Raw genomic sequence first — 7,422 nt, 5'->3', positions numbered from 1 at the left:
TTTACAATATAATGCCAGCATTAGAAATGCGGAAAGCATTCCGAATCCAATAAAAGTTAGTTCTAATCCTGTCAAGAAAACTATTGGCCAACTTCAAATAAAGAAAGCACCTGATCATGATCTTATAATTAATAAAATGATATCTCAGCTTCCGGATATTGCTATAAGAATGCTTTCTTTTTCATGCTACGCAATGTGTAGAGTCGGATATTTTTCCTTCGCTTGGAAAACATCTCAAATCTCAATTATCCCAAAACCAGGCAAGGATGTAACACAAATAACCTCCTACAGACCAATTAGCTTACTGCCAACCCTTCCCAAGCTATTTGAAAAATTATTGTTAACAAAGTTTCTCCCGTTCATTGAAGAAAATAACATCATTCCAACTCACCAATTTGGTTTCCGACATAAACACAGCACAATTAAGCAAGTTCACCGAGTGGCAAACGAAATTAGAAAAGCATTTGAAAAAGGAAAATGCTGTTTAGCCCTATTTCTTGACATTGCACAGGCCTTTGACAAAGTATGGCACAAAGGCCTAATTTTTAAAATTAGGCAAATTTTAACAGCCTCTTTCCATAAACTATTGATTTCATACCTAACTACACGTAAATTCAAGGTAAAACTCAAGGATACAACCACAGATGAGATTAAAGTGAATGTTGGAGTCCCGCAGGGCAGCGTTCTTGGACCGGTTTTATACCTCATATTTACATCGGATTTGCCGAGTAGTCAAGAAATAACAACATCCAGTTGTGCAGATGATACTGCTCTTCTCAGCGTTCATAAAAATTCTTCCACCGCTTCCCAGGAACTACAGGCTCATCTCATGGACGTCCACAACTGACTATCCAAGTGGCGCATACAGGTAAATGAGCTAAAAAGTACACATATAACCTTTACGCTTAGAAAAGATACTTGTTCATCCGTAACTCTTAATAACGTTATTATAACAGTATCCCAAAGCGTTACATATCTTGGTATTCATTTAGACCGATGATTGGCATGGAGACAACACATAGCCGCAAAACAAACACAAATAAAACTAAGGTTCCTTAAGTTCCATTGATTACTCAATAAAAATTCAAGATTAAAGCTTGCTCTTAAAGTCTTGTTATATAAAACTATGATTACGCCCATATGAACTTACGGGACCCAATTCTCGAGTAAAGTCAGCGCGTCGAACATAGATATTATACAGCGCATTCAGTCAAAAATACTTCGTTCACTAACAGGAGGGTGGTTCCTCAGAAACTCTATCATACATATGGACCTTCATGTACCTCTAGTCAAACACGAGCTAGCCCTCCTACGGCAAAAATATGATACTTATATAATGGTACATCCAAACTCACTCGCTCAATATCTTACCAGAACAAGAAATATATTCCATCTCAAAAGATCAGACTTATCAGCATACCTTTAATGCATCCTAAATGTAAAAACTTTAAAAATCATAAGTTAAGAATCTTTTCGTTTTAAACAAAGTTTAGGTAGTGACATAAACTTTGAATGAATATTTTTGCAAGTAAGATTTAAATAATTATTGTTAGACTTTTTAAGTGATGCAATAAATAAAAAAAAGAAGATAGTAAAAAAAGATACTGCACATTTACCCAAGTAAATTCTGCGGGAAGAGCTGCCCGGCCCATCCAAGGCTAGTCGTCTAGACAGCCAGAAACACATTAAAGATAAATATGTCAAGCTACACACCGATAAACAAGTTTTTAGTTAAGTCGGAGAAAAAGGTGGAACCTATAGAAGATGAGGTCAAGAAAACAAATCGGGGCGGGATTATATGTAAACACACAGTACATTTTGTCGAAAATTGAGAAGTACATTAAGGGATGTCAAATTTATTGCTAACAATTGGATAAGAACTAAAGCTTGTGTACTGCACAAGGTTTTCTAAACACCATTAGGTTATTGGTAAAATTTTTATTGGTGGATAAGCACTTGACAAGTTCCTTTTTGTTTAAGTAAAAATTCGCACCGAAAACAAGAGACACTTGTAGATGGAAGAAATTTAAGTACATACTCGTTCTTTGTGCTGAAGTGCGAAATAAACAACTATTCCTATTAGTTGACTCAGGGGCAGATACAAGTTTGGTGAAAGAGGAAGATAGAAAGGAACGACTAAAAATATATACACGGCCACCAAGAAATTGATGGGATCCTTTGGGGGATAAATATAGGCACGGTATAAGGTGACTATCCAATGTGATGTCAATACGACACAGTTTCAAGCTACTTGATTTGCCAGCCGACAGGTTGATGGGTGAATATAAACTTTGGAATCAGTCCCAGATTGATGCGGTGAGAATACAAATCAGTTTCAGTACAAATCATGGTCAACTGGTAGTGTTACTTCTAGTTAATAGTGGGCATCTTGGGTGAGTTCAAGTAGATGACTCAGTGACAATCCCAGCAAGATCAAAAGGAATCATTAAAATAAGAACAAAGCAGGCTGAAGGAGAGATAGTAATAGGTAAGGCAGAAATCACACCTCAGGTTTATGTTGGTAGTACGTTAACAAAGTTATGAAAGGGCGTAGGGTATGCCACTGTCTTGAATTCCAGGAAAAACGAGATATCCATCGGGAAGAACAGAGATAAAGATATTGGAGTATATCTGCCTTGGTATCCTCATCAACGTCAATGACGGACACGAAATTGGGCGATATAATTATTGGTAAGGATAATTCTCAAATATATCGTCTACGCAATTTGGTAGGGGTAGTATTTGCTTAAATCTCAAGGAGAAACATTGCTTAAGAAGAATAGTATAAGATTTTAATGATGTTTTCCATTTAGAGAATGAAAAACTCTCTTACACCACAGTGTTAACCCACGAAATTTTTGCGGAATATGGGAAACCTACAATCATTATATATCAGTATCGTTTGTGAGAAACTCAAAAGTCTGAGATAAACAAACAGGAGGAAAAAATGTTAGCAGACGGTAAAAAGAGGAAGAGCAACCTTAGATGCAGAAAAGAAATGGAGATTGGTTGTTAATTTGTGAAAAATAAACGAAAAAACTTAAAAACAAATATTCTCAATACCTCAAATAGACGAAATTTTGAATCAACTTAGAAATAACCGCTATTTTAGTACTTTTAGTCGCATGTGGCGACAAAATTACATAAATTGTATTTTATTTGATTTGTCTTGTACAGTCTGATATTTGTTTTTTTTATTATTAAGTTAAAAGTTGTATCATGTATAATAATTAAAATAAAATAGTATTGTAAAAATATACAACTTAAAAGTAATTTCATTAGTTAAATACATGTTAATATATGAATGTATGTATATATAGGTATATAATAGGAATGTAAAAAAAAACTCTTTATTGAGTGAAAGAAATAATTGTGATAAGTTTACAATTAGCTTGATGCAGTTTTAACGGGTACCCATTTTTAAATAACATTTCGTACTCAAAAACTATTGATAATAATAAAATTGAGATAATTGGGGTACCCTGAATTCAACACTGGTAAGATTTTAAGAGCTTTTGTGTGAAGACAGCAAGCAATATATTGAAGCGCACTGTTTGTTTTCTGTCTGTTCTCTTCTCGTGTCTTTTTGGTAGCTGTTAATTCAGTTTGTGTTTAAGAATAAAATTTGTAAATATAACAAAAAATGTATAAATTAATAATAATGTAAACTTTTATTAAGTGAAATAAAAAACAAAGACATAAAACTTGAAAATTTAAAAAAACAAATGTGTTTTTTGTATAAACTCGGGAGACACAACACAATTTATTTAAAATATTATTTTGTTTATGTATGTATATACGTATGAGTTGCTTCTGAGTAAATTATTAGTATGTAGACAAAGTGTCTATCAAAAAAAGTGACATTTTAGTAGCATTGAATCAAGGTGTGTGTGCATGTGCAATCATTTAGATATGCGTTGCGTTTTTAATGCAAGTTGTCAAAAATTATTTAAGCTCCATTTACTCAGTACGAAATTAAAAATAGGAAAAGCTTGTTTAAAGAAGGGTTTCATACTTATTTCTATACAGAGGGCAAACCATATTTAGAAAAGAACAATTTATCTTATAAAGCTCTATTTCTTTTAGACAATGCGCCACGACATCTGTTTGCAATTTCTCTAAAAAATCAAAGAACAGTTTTTGCCGAAAAATATACGGCTTGACTCCAGCCAATAGATCAAGCTGCTATATATACTTTTTAAAGCCATTATATCAGAGTTCGGAATGTGGTGCACAAAATCACACACTGCACTGTGCGAGTGGAAATTATTTTTAAAATATGCACACGCACATTTGTGATGTTAAGAAAAAAAATGCACGCACTCAAATTTGTTGTGCGGTTTCAAATTACACACCGCACAAAGCGATGATTGTGCACACAGATTCGTGCACACACATTTGTGCTGTGTTTTTCAGCTGTTATTTACCCCCCAGTCTATCAATCGAAGAATACAAACAAAGACTGGACAATATTGTTAGCGACGCTAAAAATATGAAGCCGATGGTGATTGCCGGTGACTTCAATGCCTGGGCCATTGAATGGGGTTCAACATTGACAAACCCCAGGGGAGAGTGCCTACTAGAAGCATTGGCCACCCTGGATGTAGTATTATTGAACTGCGGCCAAAAGGATACATTCACAAGGAACGGTAGAAGCTCTAAGATTGATTTGACATTTATCAGCAATCCACTAGCTAATTCAACTGAGTGGCAAGTGTCAGATATCTACACACATAGTGACGACCAAGCTATCATATTCGAAATACATGACCGCGCAGCAAGAACCATTCCTGCGGTAGCCACTCCAAATCCGCTATCAAAGGAGTTAACTTTGGACAAAGAGCTCCACCTAACTGGCAGTGCGAATGATAAAGCAATACAACTGATGCGCTGCATAACAAATTCATGTAACGCATCTATGGCAAAGAAAGGCCGGCGGAATGGCAGACAACATGTGTATTGGTGGACTGACCAAATTTCCGAACTGAGAAGAAAATGCAAACATGCGCGACGCCTATGTCAAAGAGCAAGGGGTCGTGAAAATTTTATAGCGCACCAAGAAGCCTATAAAACATCGAGAACTGACCTAAAAAAGGCGATATCGAATAGCAAGGCAAGATGCTTCAAGGAAATGTGTGAGGAGGTCGAGAATAACCCCTGGGGACTAGGATATAAAGTGGTTATGAAAAAATTATATAGCTACCGTCCACCAGTTAAACCAGACGCAGCTAAGCTACAAGCAATAGTTGAAGGTCTCTTCCCGCAGAGAGCTGATATACCCTATACAGTACAAGATAGTGAGTCACAGAATGAAATACCTGAGGTTACCAGGCAAGAATTGGAAGTGGTATGCAAAGGTTTGAAACTAACCAAAGCACCTGGAGTAGATGGAATACCAAATCTGGCACTAAAGATAGCCACAGAAATCAACGCTGATTCATTCAGGGAAGTGTTCAACGCATGTATAAAGAAGAGAACATTCCCCCAGATATGGAAAATACAAAGGTTGGTGCTTATACCAAAGGGCAATAACGTACAAGATGCATCAGGCTACCGCCCGCTATGTATGATTGATACGGCCGGTAAACTTTTGGAAAAGATAATTAGCCGAAGACTAGAAGAAGCCTTGAATGGCAATGGTTTATCAGATAGACAATTTGGTTTTCGGAAGGCACGCTCCACAATAGAGGCTGTGGAAGCAGTCATAGCCATAGCAAAAGATGCCATTAAAGGAGACCGTTGGCTCGAAAGAGACAAAGAATACTGTGTCATCATTACATTAGACGTTAAAAACGCATTTAACTCAGCGGACTGGGACACTGTTCTAGCAGCACTTCAAGGGAAAGACGTTCCAAAATACCTAGTAGAATTAATCGTTGACTATTTTTAAGAGAGAGTGCTTTTGTATTACACAGACAGAGGCACAAAGTCATACCAAGTAACAGCAGGGGTACCACAGGGCTCGGTACTGGGTCCAATATTGTGGAACATTATGTATGACGGAGTGCTGAGACTTGAGCTCCCAGAAGGCGCAGAAATAATTGGACTTACTGATGACATCGCGCTGGTGGTTAAAGGGAAACATATAGAAAAGATACAATCAACATGCAACGAAGCGGTCGCTATGGTAAGGAGCTGGATCACAAGTGTAGGCCTCAAACTTGCTGATCATAAAACTGAAGTCCTTCTTGTAAGCAGCAGGAAAAAGATTGAGTACATTACAATAACTGTTGGCAATGAGCGAGTCACATCAAAACAAGCAATCAAGTATCTTAGAGTAATGATTGACAATAGACTCACCTTCAAAGAGCATTTACGATATGTTGCTGCAAAATGTGCGAAAACAACGTGTGCACTATCGCGAATAATGCCCAATATAGGTGGATCTAGACAACAGAAGAAGCAGTTACTCACAAATGTAGTTAAGTTTATTGCTATATATGCGGCTCCCATATGGGCAGATGCAATGAATAAAAAGACGTACAGATCAGGAGTAGACGCAGCCTACAGAAGATGCGCTCTCAGAGTTGTTTCCGCATTCCATACAGTATCTACTGACGCGGCCATGGTTATTGCCGGAATGATGCCACTACAGCAGGAAGCAGAAATTGAAAAGGAAAAGCATGCGGCAAAAAGAATTGGGGTTACAAACTTCAATCAGCTCAATGAAGAAGCATTGAATAAGTGGCAACAGAGTTGGGATATATCCACAAAAGGAAGATGGACGCATAGGCTCATTCCGAAGATAAGTGATTGGACCAACAGAAAGCATGGGCAGGTGAAATACTACCTAACCCAGATGTTAACTGGACACGGCTGCTTCAGAGCATATCTTTTTAAGTTCAAACATGATGAAGACGACACGTGCCCAGCATGTCCATATACAAAAGAACATGTGTTCTTTGATTGCCCGAGATATGAGAGCCACCGCAGCTCCTTGGCAAGAGCAACCAGAGAGCAGGTCACACCTGATAACATCATCCAACTGATATTAAAGTCAACAGAAATCTGGAACCTGGTGTGTATTTTTGCGAAAGAAATCACAGAAGAACAGAGAGCAGCAGAGAGAACTAGAAGAGCAGTAAGAGATGACAGCAACCGCTGAATCACCACCCTCCGAAGTAATGCTTAAAGGTGGTTCCGGAGGGATTTATGGTTAGAAGAGACACGGTGTTAGGATGAGGATTAGTACGTAGGCGCAAATATCAAGCAAAAGAGTAAGTGTTGGTTGCGAATCGTGCATGCTGGTAGTACGGGCTACCAGTATCTTTTGAAGATTCCACATCCCTTAGCTCGTATAGCTTAAAAAAAAAAACATTTGTGCTGTGTGACTGACTTATAAAAATGTGCATAATCAGATGTCCGAGGAAATTTTATGCTCGCACCGCACTGTGAGACAAAAAACTCTCTGTCAACACGAAT

This window comes from Teleopsis dalmanni, chromosome 2 (assembly GCF_002237135.1).
Source record: "Teleopsis dalmanni isolate 2A chromosome 2, ASM223713v2, whole genome shotgun sequence".
Classification (NCBI taxonomy): Eukaryota; Metazoa; Arthropoda; class Insecta; order Diptera; family Diopsidae; genus Teleopsis; species Teleopsis dalmanni.
The sequence above is the reverse complement of the archived record's forward strand: the minus strand, read 5'-3'. Positions refer to the sequence as shown.